General features: G+C 35.6%; 1 long non-coding RNA gene across 1 annotated transcript in view; it reads left to right on the plus strand.

The window, feature by feature from the left end:
* LOC107968073 (uncharacterized) overlaps positions 1 to 17695 on the plus strand; it is a 154083-nt gene that overhangs the window by 102262 nt on the left and 34126 nt on the right. Inside the window, exon 3 of the long non-coding RNA XR_001708956.4 lies at positions 12917 to 13031. This is a non-coding gene — a long non-coding RNA (uncharacterized LOC107968073). The remainder of the gene's footprint in view (positions 1 to 12916; positions 13032 to 17695) is intronic.

Raw genomic sequence — 17695 nt, forward strand, 5'->3', positions numbered from 1 at the left:
ATACACTTACCAATTTAACAAAACAGATATGCATTTTGGCTTTGCTTCTACTTCAATAAAACTTATAGAAGTGAAGATTAAGTTATGGCCTGATTTGTTTTCAATCTAAATTAAGCTTTCATATTTTCTACAATAAATGTTACATTTACAACACAAAAGATAAGATAAATGTGGCTGCCACCTGCAAATCATTGTGTTTTAAAATAGAGTCCCATCAGGATAAAAATAAAATCTTTAGAATAGTTTTAAATATAGCAATTACTCATACACACATAAACAAAGACATATTCACACAAATATGTATGTTCATGTGTAAGAAACACATGCCCCAGGAACAATCTTAGAAAGTTTCTATTAGTAAAGTAACAACCATGTTAACAGTCTTTTTTGTTTTTATGCCAGAAAATAATATGATCTCATTTAGAAACAGTTTAATTTTTCAGGTCTGAATCTCAGAATTTCAGAGTTTGAATGTATTTTAATAGGCATTTAAGGCCGGGTGCAGTGGTTCATGCCTGTAATCCCAGCACTTTGGGAGGCTGAGGCGGCCTGATCACCTCAGATCAGGAGTTCAAGACCAGCGGGCCAACGTGGTGAAACCCTGTCTCTACAAAAATACAAAATTTATCCGGGAGTGATGGTAGATGCCTCTAATCCCAGCTACTCGGGAGTCTGAGGTGGGAGAATTGCTTGAATCCAGAAGGCAGAGTTTGCAGTGAGCTGAGATCGTGCCATTGCACTCCTGCCTGCGTGACAGAGCAAGACTCTGTCTCAAAAAAAAGGCATTTAAAACATGTATACTGCCAACCAAGAAGAGATGAAAGACCAAAGGCAAAAAGTGCCTAAGATAAGGTGTTTATTGGGGTCTTAGAAATTACAATCTGGGACATACAGATTTGACTAAAAGCCAAATTGTGTTCTGCAAAAGGAAGGAGATTAGGAATATTTAAAAGAACCCTGATGGTGTATGACAGGTTTTTTTGAAAGAATTATCATTGGTGGAGGTGGTTAGTTTAGTATGAGTCCATACTTCATGATTGTTGCTGTTCAGGAATTGCAGTGCTGGTGAAATTTAGCTGTTGTCCAGAATGTTGTTGTGGTGATACGGCCCAGTTGAAATACTCAAGGCAAGCTACAGTTTTGCAAGGTCATGCAGGGAGTCCTTCTTAGAATGGCTTCCAGGCTCCATTTTAGAGCTCTGAACCACGGATGCCATTTTGTATATAAAATTTTACAATACATTGTGGAATGGCTAAATTGAGCTAATCAATATATTCATTCCCTCACATAATTATCCTATTTAATTGTTAGAAAACTTTACATGTACTCTATTTGTAGTTTTCAAGTATACAATTTTAACTGTAGTCACCACATTGTACAATAAATCACTTGAACTTATTCCTCCTAACTGAAATTTTGTATCATTTGACCAATATCTTCCCACACCCCCAGACCATTTGGGCATTCCATAATGTATACATATTTCAAAACAACACTGTTGCACAGAAGAGATATATATACACTTTTTGTTTGTCAATTAAAACAAATCTGCACCTGTGAGAACCTTCAGTGGGTTGAGCTGTGCTCTGAGATGAGAACTCCTGATTTTACACTGTGTTATTTCTTGTATTCATGGAAAGAAGCAATATACTATATGTTTTAATTTTTTAAAAGACATTCAATCTAACTGCCTGCCTAGTATTTGAGTTGATTGTACCATATTAACATCAGAGAGATCAACTTGCTTTTCCTGCTTCACTGTATCTCAGAGCCACATCGTCCATCATCTTTTGTTTTGTTTTGTTTGAGACAGTCTCACTCTTCACCAGGCTGGAATGAAGTGGTGCAATCTCAGCTCACTGCAAGCTCTGCCTCCCAGGTTCAAGGGATTCCCTTGCCTCAGCCTCCCAAGTAGCTGGGACTACAGGCACATGCCACCACACCCGGCTAATTGTTTTTGTGTGTTTTAGTAGAGACAGGGTTTCTCTGTGTTGGCCAGGATGGCCTTGATCTCCTGACCTCGTGATCCACCCACCTCAGCCTCCCAAAGCGCTGGGATTATAGGCATGAGCCACTGCGGCCGGCCTCCATACAACTTTTAATGCTGAACAATTTTTACTTGAAGTATGCCTCCTTTTCCACATTTGTTATATTAATTAGATTAACATCTGGTCATAGCCCTTTTTGAATCTCCATTCTCTTTATTATTTAATATGTACAATTATTTAATATGTATCTTGAGATATAGAGCTAGAAAACAAGACTACTATTTGTCTTTTTCTAAATTGCAACCAGTATGCCATTTTAATAGCTGTGATTGAAAAGTGTAATGGACATAAGCCCCTCTGGTTTGTTTGTTTACAAAATAGAAATATATGTATGTGTGTTTGACTGTGAATATGAAGATAAAACAGGGTAGTTCTATGGACCCCTTCATGGTACTTGTGAAGAGGTTGATTCATTTACGCAGCCCACAGCTCTCAACCCCTCATGGGAACGGGAGCATGCAGGTGAGTGAGTGCAGCAGCCAGGATGAACTCCAAGTGGCCCTGCAGCAGCATCTAGGGGGATACCCGTGACCCCAGACACCCAGACAGCATGTATTAGCTTTGCCATCCACAGATGGTTTCAGTGTTTAACAGCTCAGTGGAGGGTCAGGGTGACAGGCTTTTGCACCCTCCATCTTGGTATCTGAGTTCTTGTCCTGGCATCCAGGACACACGAATGGATTGAAGGGTGGTGACTGTGTAGGATTTTATCGAGCAGTGGAAATGGCTCTCAGTGGGATGGGGAGCTGGAAAGGGAATGGAGTGCGAAGGTGGTCTTTCCTGGAGTTCGGCAGTCTGCAGCCAAACTCTTCTCTAAAGTCTCACTGTCAAGCCATTCCTCTGAAGTCAAGATGGTTCTCTCCAAAGTCTGGCTGGTTTTTCTCCACTCTCCCTCTCTTCTCCTCCACTTTTCCACTCTGTTGTGCTGGTGCCCCTCTGCCAGTGGAGCCTAGGGTTTTTATGGGTACAGAATGGGGGGTGGGATGGGCCAAAAAGCAACATTCAAGTAGGAAAACAGGAATGCATGTTCTCACTTTGGGGCATTTTTCCACGCTTGAGGGTGTGGCCCTTACTGGGAACCACCTTCTTCTACCCAGTATTTCTCTGCCTCCTGTGCATATCAAATATGCATAAATATATATGTCTGAACCCTTTTTCAAAAAAGCTTAATATATTTAGATGATAATTGGCAGAGAAGGTTTTTATTACCTAATGTCAGGTGGCCTGAAAATTATTTGTAAGTGGTACTTATTTGCACTAAGTATCTCTGATTCATACTTACACATGTAATGGTGTACATCTGAAGACATAAGATATCATTTAACTTTAATAGAGAACATACACATATCTGAAGATATAAGATATCATTTAACTTTAATAGAGAACATACACATATCTGAAGATATAAGATATCATTTAACTTTAATAGAGAACACACACATTTTCCTTTTTACTTTCCTATCTTTTATTTGCCTGATAAGGTTCATTGTGCAGTCTTGGCCTTACTGTGAATTCCCACCACACCCAGCCAGAAGATTATATATAAACTCTGACACAAAAACATTGCCTCCTTTTTATCTCCCACTGAAAATAATAGAATGCTGAAGTTATATTCTTGTCCTCTAACATCAGACTGCCTGGGTTCGAATACTAGTTCTTAGCCTCTTTTATTCTTAACCTTACTGTGCCTCAGTGTCCTCAATGGTATAAAGTAATGCTATTGGCACCCAATACATAGGGTCATTAAGAGGCCATGATATACTTAACATATGAAAAATGATACTCAGTATAATATCTGGTACATGGTAATCTCTCAGTAAATATTGGATTTTATCCTTCTTTAAGTCATCTTCTATTGATATTTTATTTTATGGTTTCTCCAAGTATTTCCTAAAATACCATCACTTGTGATATAGGTGAACAGGAACCACTTCCCTTATTTAAAATATGATGAAATATTACTCTGTGAAAAATGAAGGGATGTGTTTTATTTCTTCTTTAGAAAGGAAGAACCTACATCACTGGAGATGAAGGTAGAAAGTGATTGAAAAAGGATGCATCAGGGAAATGAAATTATATTTCATATTTTTTTTAAAAAAGCAATCAGAATTACCATGTCTGATTCCCAAGAAGAAACAACAGAGTAAAGAAAATCTCCTAAAGACAGACCCACATCAAGTTTGACAAAAACCTGTATATTCAATATGCAAAGTTTAGAGCAATAAAATAGCATAATTGTGGAGGGAAAGGAAAATACTCTGAAACCAAAATGTTGGAAATTCACGCTCGTTATACTGACTTCTCTTTAGTCATGTGACCTAAATTGTTCCTGTACTTTACTTCCTTTATCTATATAGTGAAGAAAATAATGTTTATATGGGAAGTAAGTTAACATTTGTAAAGTGCCTGGAACAGTGACTGGCATAAGGTAAGTGCTATGTATGTTTTTGTTAAATAAATAAGGTGAAAGGGAAACTGATTTTAAAAGTGCTAGGACTAGTTTTCAATTAATTTTGTAATATGAATCATGGAATTTGGACTTATAGGCAGTTGGGAGATTTTGGACAAAATTTCTCAGTAATTAGCATAAATTAGCATAACAGAAGTTGTGGAATGCATGAAACAATACAGAGCCTCTACTCTACAGATATTCTAACTCAAATGAGAAGTGGTTTGGGCCTGGCACAGTGTTTCACACCTGTATTTCCAGCACATTGGGAGGCCGAGGCAGGAGGATCACTTGAGCCCAGGAATTCAAGACCAGCCTGGGCAACACAGTGAGAGCCCATCTCTATTAAAAAAAAAAAAAAAAAAAAAAAAAAAGAGAGAGGGAGAAATGGTATGAATCAGGAATCTAAATATCAGCAAATACTAAATAGTTCTGATCCTGAAGGTAGATCAGTATTTTTAGAAAACCTGCTCTGAGATCACATGAACCAAGTTATACAGCTAAAATCATTGTTTTTATTTTTCTTTTTTCCCCTATTTCACAACAACTGGAGTTTATTTTTCAAACAGTAAAGAAGAAAATTGAAACATTCTGGTACAGAAAATACTTCTCTTTTTTTCCCTTAATATAATCAAGTAGTTTTCAGCTTTGTGGATTTTTGCCAGCTGTGTTTAGCAGAGGGTAAATCTGACCGTGAATAAAAAAAGAAATACTTAGAAGGGTGGAATCCCTCTTCCACTCAAGCTGAGAAATATAAATGTGAACTCCTCCAAGTTGTAGTTGAAGCGGAAAGTGACTTTACGGCTTCACAACTGATAAACAACAAGGGGAAGTACATGCTGCTGCAGAGACTTGACGGCCCTAATCATGAGGGCACAGATACCTCCAAACCAGGCTGAGCCACCAATGGCAAGCATTTCACTGAAAAATAATTGTTGACTCCCAATAAAGATTTTTCTGTCTCTTGAACTTCCAAACAAGCAAGTTTTTGGAAATATCATAAGAAATATATTTGCTTTTTGAACAGCACTTTCAGAATTTTTGAAAAATAGGACAAATTTGTGGCATAAATTTATTTTAAGAGTATTTGTTGGCTTTGTGCAGTGGCTCACCCCTGTAATCCCAGCACTTAGGGAGCCCGAGGTGGGCAGATCACAAGGTCAGGAGTTCAAGACCAGCTGGGCCAACATGGTGAAACCCCATCTTTGCTAAAAAAAGATACAAAAATTAGCCGGGCATGGTGGCATGCACCTGTAATCCCAGCTACCTGGGAGGCTGAGGTGGGAGAACTGCTTGAACCTGGGTGGTGGAGGTTGCAGTGAGCTGAGATTGCAGCACTGCACTCCAGCCTGGGAGATAAAGCAAGACTCCATCTCCAAAAAAAAAAAAAAAAAAAGTTTTTGTTAACCACAGAGATTATAAAATGCATGCAATATTACATCTTGAACTGCACATAGTTACTGAAAAGTTATGTCTCCAAAATATTTTCACCTCCTCCAGCTGCTGAACCTGGAATTAAGTGCTTTTCTGGATTCAGTTCTCAGATTTGTTGTTGAAAGAACTCTACTAAGTGAAATGTACTCATTTGTCTCTGCTTCAGGAAACTCTAGTTTCTCACAATAGCCAGTCTTTCTAGAGACTTGCACTGTGATCTAATGAGCTCATAGTCAATACAATTTCTCACCTGCAAGATATTAAATCGCTGTGTGTTTGTGTATAAACCATGGTTCCTCCTGAACAAATTCTTCCTCATTCCAAAGCATGAAATGGGGAAAGACTTAATCTACTTTTTGTTCTAGTTCTCTAATTCTCTCTTTCTCTCTCTTCTTTCTCTCTTTTTCAGAACGATTCATTGATTGCAAAACACACTATAACATTATTGCCTCATACTGTGTACTAATGCAGAGATGGGACTTATATTTACAACTTTACTCTCTAGACTCACTTCCCAGGTTAATTAATCAACCATGGGTGCCTTAGCTTCTTGGGACCCTAGCCCTTCCTCAAGTTAATCTGCTATTCCTAGAAAGAATTACAGTGTTAAAACCCAGACTGGTCCCTGTTAATTTCTGCCTGTCAAAATTATACCCTTCCTGTGATGCCGTCTTGTATTATTATCCTTTAACACTTGGATCTTGAGCCAATTCTGTTCTTTATCACTTTAGAACACTGCAGCAACTATTGGCATTTACCATTATCTGCTGAAAATATATAATAATCTCTGCCTTTTGTTCACTTACTTGTATTAAAATATTTCCTAAAATTGGAATTATTCTATATTACTTTCTTTTTATCCCCAGTTTGTCTTTGAGTACACATAAGTGGTAAGTACATATTCATTTAAATGCATTTGATTTACATTTATACATCATGCTATTATTTTAAATGTATGACTTCAGTTGTGCCAACTCAAGCAAAAACACATTCTTATACTTGAAAATGAAATGTAAATACAATTTATGCATACATATATCTTACAGAAATATAAGATAAATACATGGAAAGTTATGTAAGAAAAAATTTGTTTTATTATTAAGAATAGATAGAAAATTACCCTGGATTTTAATTAACAAATTGAACTTCACTTTTGTGACTGAATTAAAAAGATTGCTCAATTTACGGTAGTATTGAATTGAGGTTGCACAGTTGCATACTTTCTCATAGTAATGATGATAGGTGAATTGCGGAGGAATAATATTTGCAATGTAGTTTTTCAATGTAGCATATGTGAATATTGGTGCTTGTGTAAGAATCTCCATTTACTCACATATATGATGTGCAACCTTGGCCAAGTTATTTAACCTTTTTGTGCCTAAAGGTCTTCCTTGATAACAGGAGGATAAAATAGCACCTAGATCATATTTTAACTGTTAAAAATTACAATTATAACTTAAAACACTGCATGCTATACTTATAGCCCAATAAATGCTAGCTTGTTATACTATTATATAATGCTATGTATAATTATTATATATTAATATAATATATAATTATTATAATATAATATTATATATAATATAAAATATAATATAATATAATATATATAATAATATAATTATTATAATATAATATACAATTATTATAATATAATATAATAATATACAATTATTATAATATAATATAATAATATACAATTATTATAATATAATATAACAATATATAATTATTATAATATAATAAAATAAAAACACATTATTTTTTACACTATTACATACCAGTCATTGGTCTAACTAGTATATAATAGTGTAACAAGCTAATATGAATGTCCCAACAGTTCTATAAAAGATATTAGTTATTCAATAAATGTTTAAAGGCCAAGTTTCTCTTATTTATTCAACCGCCAACATCCTTTAGACTGGGGGTCAAGAAATGTCACTGTGAGTAGCAATTTGAAAAATGAGAAGGGGACACTCATAAAGAAATTTGCAGTCAGAATTTTCTGGGGAGTAGAGACATCAGTGCCTTCAAAGATCACAAAAAAATAAAAATAAAAAACATGGTATACTTGAGGATCAGAGTGAAGCCTGTGGACTGTAGTGAGTGTGTGAGAGGGAGTGGGGAAGCAATAAGGCAGAGGTCCTCTCTGTACTGCCTACAAGGTCATGGGAAGAAGTTTAGATTTTATTTTAAGGCAATAGAATGCCATTGGAGGGTTTTAAGAAAGAAAATAACATAATCTGATTTGTGTGGTACAATTTCACACTGACTGTAGTGTGGAGAATGGATCATAGGAGTGGAAATGAGAAGGCAAAGACATGTGTTAGGAAGTGGTTCCAGTTATCCAGATGTAAGGGATAATGGCTTGGTTACAGACTCAGAGGATACATTTGGGAACATTGATTTACTCAGAAATGTTGGTTCAGAAGAAAATCCCATCCTTAGTAATTTAATTAGCACATTACACTAATTAATGAATTATAACATGGTCCTACTGCACAGAATTAGAGGTTAGAAAGATGAACAGGGCTGAAGATAGCATTTGACAACTGGTGTATCAGATTACAACTGTGTGACACCATGTCAAATATCTAAGACTTGAATGTTGAAACACATAGTATTTTGTATTTCTTCTTCATCCTTTTTATTTTCTCACACAGAATGATTTATTTTCAGTGTGTAAACACATGAGTGGCAGATGCAACCACTGTGAGAGTTCAGCAGTCTAGGGAGGAGTGGGAAAGTAGAACTTTTGGAAAATAAAGTGAAATGTTTGAGTATTCATATAAAATTAGAAGGTTTTAGGGAAGAAAACAGCCACTTTTTCTTACAGGAACAGTGGTTTGGTCACTGATATTTAAATTAAAAGTCTTTAAATTATGTACATTAAATCCATGAGTTACATTGATTTGGATATATTGATAACAATAATTTATATGATTGTAAGCAAATACAAAATATTTACTTACCCATATGTTACCTAGAAAAAAACAGAATTGACAGTTCTGTTTGTTTTTACAGACATTTATTGAACATTTATAAAATACCAGCCCTAGACTATGCCCTCAAGGACTTTACAATCTTCTGAGGAAATCAGGCATAAAAACTGATTATTTGTATGTAATATGGAAAGTGTTCAAGAACAAGAAGACACAAAGATCACCCCACACCACAGCAGTAATTCTTTCAACCTCTTCATTCAGGGAGGATTTCATAGAAGAGACAGTACCTAGGGTCACTCTGGAAGAAATGAGCATGAGTATGGCTGGCAAAGAACAGAGATAAGGGCTTTCCTAACAGGGATTAGCATAAGGAAAAGAAAGATGGCCTGAAAAATACGTTGTATAAAAGGAAATGACAAATAAATGCATATTATAAAAGCATGGTGGGGAGTTGTGAGATGTGATGCTACAGAAATATCTAAGAAAAAACTTGTATGCATTGTCTTATTTCTCTCCATGAGAGGGATTCTCTGAAGAGTTATAAGCAGGTAATGCCTTTAACATCTATCTACAAAGGAAATGAAAATAAAAAACATAAGATCATTCAGCAGTGCTTTTACAAAATTTAATATTAATCACACCTATATCTACACAAAAATTTTAGAATATCTACATTTAATAATAGTAACTAAATATGACTAAATATGTATGTATATATAAGCTTTTATACACACACATGTCTATATGTATATATATACAAATAAATATATGTGCTAACATTTGAGATTATAAATGAACGCTAACCGTGCCTTCAATACTTTGCATATCTTATCTCATTTATGTCTCAACATACACTTAGTTGATGCTCTTTTTATGCTATTCGATAGCTGCCAAAACTGTGTCTTAGATTTGTGTGAACTATATATAGCGAAGTGTAACTAGCTATTCAGTTCTACATATGGAACTCTTGCTCCTCTAATGCCCACTCTTTCTAAATCTAGCATTTGAGTATTATTAATTTACCAAACGTACTGTACACAATCCGTGGAGTATGAATTTGCTAGGGCTTTTGTAACAAAGTTCCATGAACTAGGTGGCTTTGTCAAAGAAAAATTGTACTGGACAAGTTAAACACGGAAGGAAGACTTTATTCAGGACTACTCTAATAGGAAAGAGAGAATTGACTCAACTTTGCTGAGAAAACAAAAGGTGAGCGAGTTTCTAGGTACTAGGGTGAGCTAATAAAAAAGTATTGGAGGAGGACAGAGGGCAGGTTGGTCAAGATGAGTAGGTCATCTGTGTTTGCTAATTGCTATGTAAAACAGACTCCTACTCTCCCACAGAGATGGGGGAGGGGAGGTAGGGGCTCTAATCTGATGTTTACATTTCAAAGGGGTGGCTCCCAAGTCCTTGAGAAAGAATTCATGGATTATAAAACAGGTAAAGGAATGGAAGAAGATTTATATCTCAAAAAAGAGAAAAAAATTTAAATTGCAAGTTTAAGTGAATGCTCTAAGAAAATTCTGTAGTCAGGAAGAGTGCTGTCTAAAGTTTCATCAAGCTGAGCAGAAAATTACGGCTTTCTTGATCAGTTTAAGCAATAGGAACTTATTGTCTCTCATCTCTGGAGGTTAAAAGCTTGAGATTAAGGTGTCAACAGAGTTGATTCCTCCTGAAGGCTGTGAGGAAGAATCTGTTCCATGCTTCTTTCTCAGTTTCCGGTGCTTTATTGGCCATCTTTGGCATTCCTAGTCTTCCACATCTGCCACTCTCTGCTTTTATCTTCATATGGGCTTCTCCATGTGTGCATGCCTATGTCCAAATACCTGCCAGACATATTGGATCAGGGACCTACCCTATTCCAGTCTCATTGTAACTTTGTTAATTATGTGTATCTGCTGTAACCCTATTCTCAAAGTCACATTCTGAGGTACTGGGGGTAAGCACTTCGGTATATAATTTTTCTTTTTTTGCCTTTTTTCTTTGTGATAGTCTTTATTTTTTAGAACAGTTTCGAGTTCAGAGGAAAATTGAAAAGATGGTACAGAAATTTACCAATTACTCCTGCCCCATACATGCATGATCTCCCCAATTATCAACATCCCCACACCAAAGTGCTACATTTGTTACATTGATTAACCTACATTGACATATCATTATCATCACAAATCCTTAGTTTAAATCAAGGTTCACTCTTCTTGTTGAATATTCTATAGATTAAAAAATATATATATAATGACATGTATCCACTATTATAATATCAGAGAGAGTATTTTAACTGCTGTATAAATCCTCTGTGCTTCTCTTATTCATCCCTCCCTTCCTCCTAACCGCTGGCCAACACTGATCTTTTTACTGTCTTCCTAGCTTCATCTTTTCTAGAACATTATATAGTTTAAATCATACAGTAAGTACCCTGCTCAGTTTGGCTTCTTTCACTTAGTAATATGCATTTAATGTTTCTACATGTCATTTCATGGCATGAAAGTTTATTTCTTGTTACTGTTGAATAATATTTCATTGTCTGGATATACCGCAGTTTATCTATCTATTTGCCTACTTAAGGGCACCATGGTTATTTCCACATTTTGAAAATTATTAAGTAAAACTGCTATAAACATTTGTGTGCTGGGTTTTGTGTGTGTGTGAACATACATTTTCAACTCCTTGGGTAAATGCCAAGAAGTGTGATTGCTGGATCCTATATTAAGAGTATTTTTAGGTTTTTAGGAAACCATCAAACTGTCTTCTAAAGTGGGCAGACAATTCTGTTTTCCTGCCGGCAGTGAATGAGCATTTTTATTGCTTCACATCCTCTCCAGCCTGTAGTGTTTTCAGTGTTTTGGATTTGGGCTATTCTAATAGGTATATGGTAATATCTTGTTGTTTTAATATACATTTCCTTCATGATGTATGATGTAGAACATTTTCTATGTTTAATTGCTATCTGTATATATTCTTTGATGAGGTGTCTGTTAAGGTCTTTGGTCTATGTTACTTTCTTTTTTCATCGTTGTTTTTGTTTTCGAGTCAGAGTCCCGCTCTGTCGCTCAGGCTGGAGTACAGAGGCGGGATCCTAGCTCACTGCCACCTCAACCTCCTGGGTTCAAGCAATCCTCCTGCCTCAGCCTTCAGAGTAACTAGGACTACAGTCATGCACCACTGCACCCAGCAAATTCTTAATTTTTTTGTAGAGATGAGGTCTCATTCTGTTGCCCGGGCTGATCTCAAATTCTTGGCTTCAAGTGAGCCTCCCCACTCAGCTTCCCAAAGCGCTGGGATTACAGGCATGAGCCATCATGCATGCCTGTTATCTTTTAAACTTATGAATCTTGGCAGGACACAATTCAATCCATTGTTTTTACTAATGAGTTAAATGGCACATTTAAAAATGCAAATGGTTCTCTACATGTTGATACTAATGTTTAAGTGGATCCTTACTGCAAGGTAAGACTATGAGTCATTAGGTTTCATTCATAATGAAATGTAATATTTATTATGACTAATGTTTTTAATTGCATGTGTAAATACATTACTTAGCTTATTTTTGAGAGATAGACTATAAATAAATATTCAATATCAAACATTGTAGTAAAATTTGTCCTAGTTCTAAAAATGAAGACTGATTAGTTTTTTCTTACATATATTTATTATTTACATAACATAATAAATATATTGTTACTAGGTGCCTTAAAACCTCAAATAACTTGGTTATTAAATAATTTTTGCTTATGCAGTTAAATTCTAATTAATGCATATGAGGTATATTTCCAATTAAAAATATAAAGTCAAGAAGAAGAAAAAATAATATGTGTAATTTTCTTAAATATATAAATTTCTTAGTTTAAGTAATATTGGTTAGAAAAATGATGCCAATGTTATCTCACTGTAAATAATGTATTTCTGTGTAAATACTTTTGTGTTATTCTTGCTATTTTCAGTTAATAAAAGTTTTTATGAAAGTAAGGTCTAAGTTGTTCTATCATCTTTAACTATCATAAAAAGTTGTTGCTGTTTTATTTTTCTTCTTTGTCTCTAAGGCATACTCCAGTGCAACGGGAGATGAAAAACAACAGGAGATGATAGAGCAATGGAAGGCATTACAGGTGTGCATGATTGATTATGTCAACAACAAAAGCAAATTTGAAGAGGAAGGTAAGAACAGAGTAAAGTAGTTAAAGATGTTTCAGTACAACCCAGAAGGTGAAAACTGTTTTATGAAGGGTCAAACTGAGTGGGAAGAAAGGAAGTTTTTGATAACAAAGAATACAGTTTTCAAGAGTTTTTTAGAAAAAATGAGGAAAAGTAGGCAGAATAAAATAACTTGAAAGGCACTATAATTTTTATTTTGATATGAAAGATGATAAAGGTGTAATTGCTTTTTACTATTAGCTATTTTATCTTTAATTAACTTTATTTACATTTTTAAGAATTTTGACCTCAGATTCACCTTTGGACTATGACATTAGTTTGCTTTCAAAATAAGACATCTGATAGTTCTATTTTAGAATCAGACATTAAAGAGGAAATGAATGTAAATTAGACAGATGATGTAACATTTTCAGCTGAGTGTTTGTATAGCTGAAACTATAATAATTGTATTATTATTATACTACAGCTGATAGTATAATAATATAATAATTTTTAATAATTATTAAAGATTACAGAAAAATGACAACTTTATTCTGCTTCTGAAATTGTCACATCAAAGTATGGAAAACGCTGACTTTTCTTAGGAAACATTTTTTTTTCCACAATATTGCCAATAATCTATTAAGACATTATCCTTTATAGCAGGGGTCCCCAACCCCCGGGCCACAGACTGGTACCAGTCCCTGGCCTGTTAGGAACCAGGCCACACAGCAGGAGGTGAGTGACAGGCAAGCCAGCGAAGCTTCATCTGTATTTGAGGCTGCTCCCCATTGCTTGCATTACTGCTTGAGCTCCACCTCCTGTCAGATCAGCAGCTGCATTAGATTCTCATAGGAGCACGAACACTATTGTGAACTGCACATGTGAGGGATCAAAGTTGTGTGCTCCTTGTGAGAATCTAATGCCTGATGATCTATCAGTGTCTCCCATCATTCCCAGATGGGACTGTCTAGTTGCAGGAAAACAAGCTTAGGGCTCCCACTGATTCTACATTATGGTGAGTTGTATAATTATTTCATTTTATATTACAATGTAATAATAGAAATAAAGTGTGCAAAAATGTAATGTGCTTGAATCATCCCCAAACTATCCTCCCCCTCCTCGTCTGTAGAATAATTATCTTGAGTGAAACTGGTCCCTCATGACAAAAAGGTTAGGGACTGCTGCTTTATAGGATGGACAGATATTCAAGCAATAGTATGCTAGTCTGCTGGGATTGCTATAACAAAATACCATAGACTGGGTGGCTTTAAAAACAGAAATGTATTTTCTCATAGTACCGGAGACTGGACTTTCAAGACGAAGATGCTAGCAAGGTTGCTTTCTAGGGAGGCCTCTTCTCTTGACTTGCAAATAGCCATCTTTCTTCTGTGACTTTGCCTGGTCTTTTCCCTGCGTGTGAGTGGAGAGAGAGAACTTCGGTGTCTCTTTATCTTCTTATAAGGGCACCAGTCCTATCAGCTTAGGACCAACTCCTTATAAGGTCATTTAATTTTAATTACCTCATTAAAGGCCCGATATCCAAATACAGTAATATTGGAGGTTAAGGCTTCAGCATATGAATTTGGAGGTGGTGGTGCATAGTTCATTCCATAACAGACAGCTTGATAAATTTACTGCAGTGGTTAATTTAAGAACCCATGTTGGCTGGCTGTGGTGGCTCACGCCTGTAATACCAGCACTTTGGGAGGCCGAGGTGGGTGGATCACCTGAGGTCAGGAGTTCAAGACCAGCCTGGCCAACATGGTGAAACCTCATCTCTGCTAAAAATACAAAAACTAGCCGGGCATCATGGCACACGCCTGTAATCCCAGCTACTCGGGAAGCAGAGGCAGGAGAATAGCTTGAACCCGGGAGGCGGAAGTTACAGTGAGCTGAGATCTTGCCACTGTATTCCAGCCTAGCGACAGAGCAAGACTTCGAAAAAAAAAAAAAAAAGAACCTTTGCTTTTCTTTTCTTTTCTTTTTTATTTCTTAGCATCCCTAGAATTTTTTTTCCTTTTGTTCCAAGATCTCTCCTTAAAACATCAGTTGTCAGGGTCATAGAATAGAAGGAAGAGGAGAAATATCTCTCCTTTTAAAAGTGTGGAAGCTGGCCAAGGTTGGCGGATCACTAGAGTTCAGGAGTTCAAGACCAGCCTGAGTAACGTGGTGAAATCGTGTGTCTACTAAAAATTCAGAAAGTAGCTGGGCATGGAGGCATGTGCCTGTAGTCCCGGCTACTCCAGAGGCTGAGGTAGGAGAATCACTTGAACTCAGAAGGCGGACATTGCAGTGAACTGAGATCACACCACTGCACTCCAGACTGGGTGACAGAGCAAGGCACTGTCTTAAAAAAAAAAAAAAAAAAAAAAAAAAAAAATATATATATATATATATATATATATATATATATATGAAAGCTGGAAGCCATTATCCTCAGCAAACTAACACAAGAACAGAAAACCAAACACTGAATGTTCTCACTTACAAATCGGAGCTGAACAATGAGAACACATAGACACAGGGAGGGGAACAACACACACTGGGACCTGTCGGGGTGTGGGGAGCGAGAGGATTAGGAAAAATAGCTCATGCATACTGGGCTTAATACCTAGGTGATGAGTACATAGGTGCAGCAAACCACCATGACACACATTTACCTATGTAACAAACCTGCACATCCTGCACATGTACCCCAGAACTAAAAATAAAAATTAAGAAAATGTACATTAGCAAAGTTTCACTTATTTTGTTTCACATATGCAACTCATTGGCCATAATTCAGATGCATGTCCCCACCCTCCTGCGAGGAGGTTTAGGAAATAATATTTATTCTATCCTGTAACACAGCAGCTAAAAATCAGAGGTCTTTTTCACTGGAACAGAAGAGGAGAGGAGATGAGGAAAAACAACAAGGAATCTTTAACATTCAAAGAAAACGAAACAAAATATTTTATTTTTGCAATTATTTAGCAGCAAGTGTCATAAAATAAAAAGATCGCAAAAAGTCAGAGCTTGGATTTGAGTTCCACTCTGCTAATTATTACCTTGTAATCTTTAACAAGTAGTCTACAATAAATTTTATCATAATTTAAATGTAAATGATATTTATAATTATTTTTATAATTACAAATGAAGCAATATTTGGGAAAGTAATTTGCAAATGCCAAGCCAATTGCAAATTGATGTGCCGTATTGATATTACATTATGGTAGTGTTTAACTTACTGGATATACACACACATGATGTGTGCTCAAACTTTTTTCAATAAATTTCATAGTGCTGCTTGATGCTGATAAAATTTTCCCTTAATCAAATTCATTCTACTTCATGAATCCCAGAAATTCTAAGTTGGGTATCGCTATAAAGCACCAGTCCTCAACTTAGAATTTCTGGGATTTATGACGAGAATAGCCCTATTCTTCACACACACACACACACACACACAAAGGCTGATTGGGCCTTTTTCTCTTTTTTTTAGTATAATAACAGATAAATTTTTCAAGATTTAAAATTTTCCTGTTAAGAAAATTAAATATAGGCCTAGAAAGTGCAGTGGAATAGTGTTTTGTAGGAAAGAAGATTTATCTAACAAAGTCTGACTAAATCATCAAATTTGGAGCAGCCCATTATAGGGGTATGAGAAGACTGTGTGTCAGTTTCAAGCCTATTGAAAGAATTAGAGGCTGCTCCTGGGAATGAACCTAGTATAGTGTTTATGTCAAATTTTGCTTGGTTTGCATTGTGAGTAAATAAAATATACATTTATTAACTCTGTTGCTAATGTGGCAACGGGAACAGAGAGAAAAAGAGGGGATATCACCTGCTAATTAACGTTCTTAGTTCATAATTATAAAAATTATCATTGTAATAAAGATATTTTGATGTTAGCGTTTGTTATTGAATCCATATTCTGATTTGGTTTATGATTTTTTTTGTTCCAAAATACAAAGTAACATTTTAACATAATATAAAACCATCCTTAAGATCTTATTAGTAAATAATAGTGGAGTGATTGGTCACAGAATACCTGTTAATAAGCAAATTGCATGGTTGTGGAAATGTCACCCATGTAAAGTTTTCTAGCCACAGCATTTATTCCCAGACATCACTTGTTACATCTCAATAGTAATTGACATTTCATTAGACAATATACAGTGTCTCACACCTTTCACCGGACATTTTGAGTCCTCCTAAAATACAGGAAATGCAACCTTCTTGAATTAAAATAGATGCATAATATTGTGGTAACTAGATTAAATTAGAAAATAAACAAAGTGAGCAAATTATTTTTTGTTACTAAGTAGAACAATATTACTATTTTGTGGAGTATTTTACTTTTATAGACATTTGTAATTTGTCCATCACAATTTTTTGCTTTATCATTTGTAAGTTGTTTACAATAGTACTTTATTTTCCTTAAGTATACCAATAGGCCAGATAATTTTTGACATCGTTCTTGAGGCCATTTTCTTGAATCTCTGTTGTTTTGTATTTTAATTATTGAGCTTATCCTTATCTTTTGCAACCATGTCAATTTTGATAAGTCTATACCTAAAAGCCGAGCATCTGATGATTCTAACACAATAGTCAAATGCACTGGTTTCCTGTGTCTCTTCCTTTGTCTTGGTTATTCTTTCTACCATGATAAGATTTTTACCCCTCTCAACAGTATTTCACCAGTG

The sequence above is a fragment of the Pan troglodytes genome, chromosome 14 (genome assembly GCF_028858775.2).
Source record: "Pan troglodytes isolate AG18354 chromosome 14, NHGRI_mPanTro3-v2.0_pri, whole genome shotgun sequence".
Classification (NCBI taxonomy): Eukaryota; Metazoa; Chordata; class Mammalia; order Primates; family Hominidae; genus Pan; species Pan troglodytes.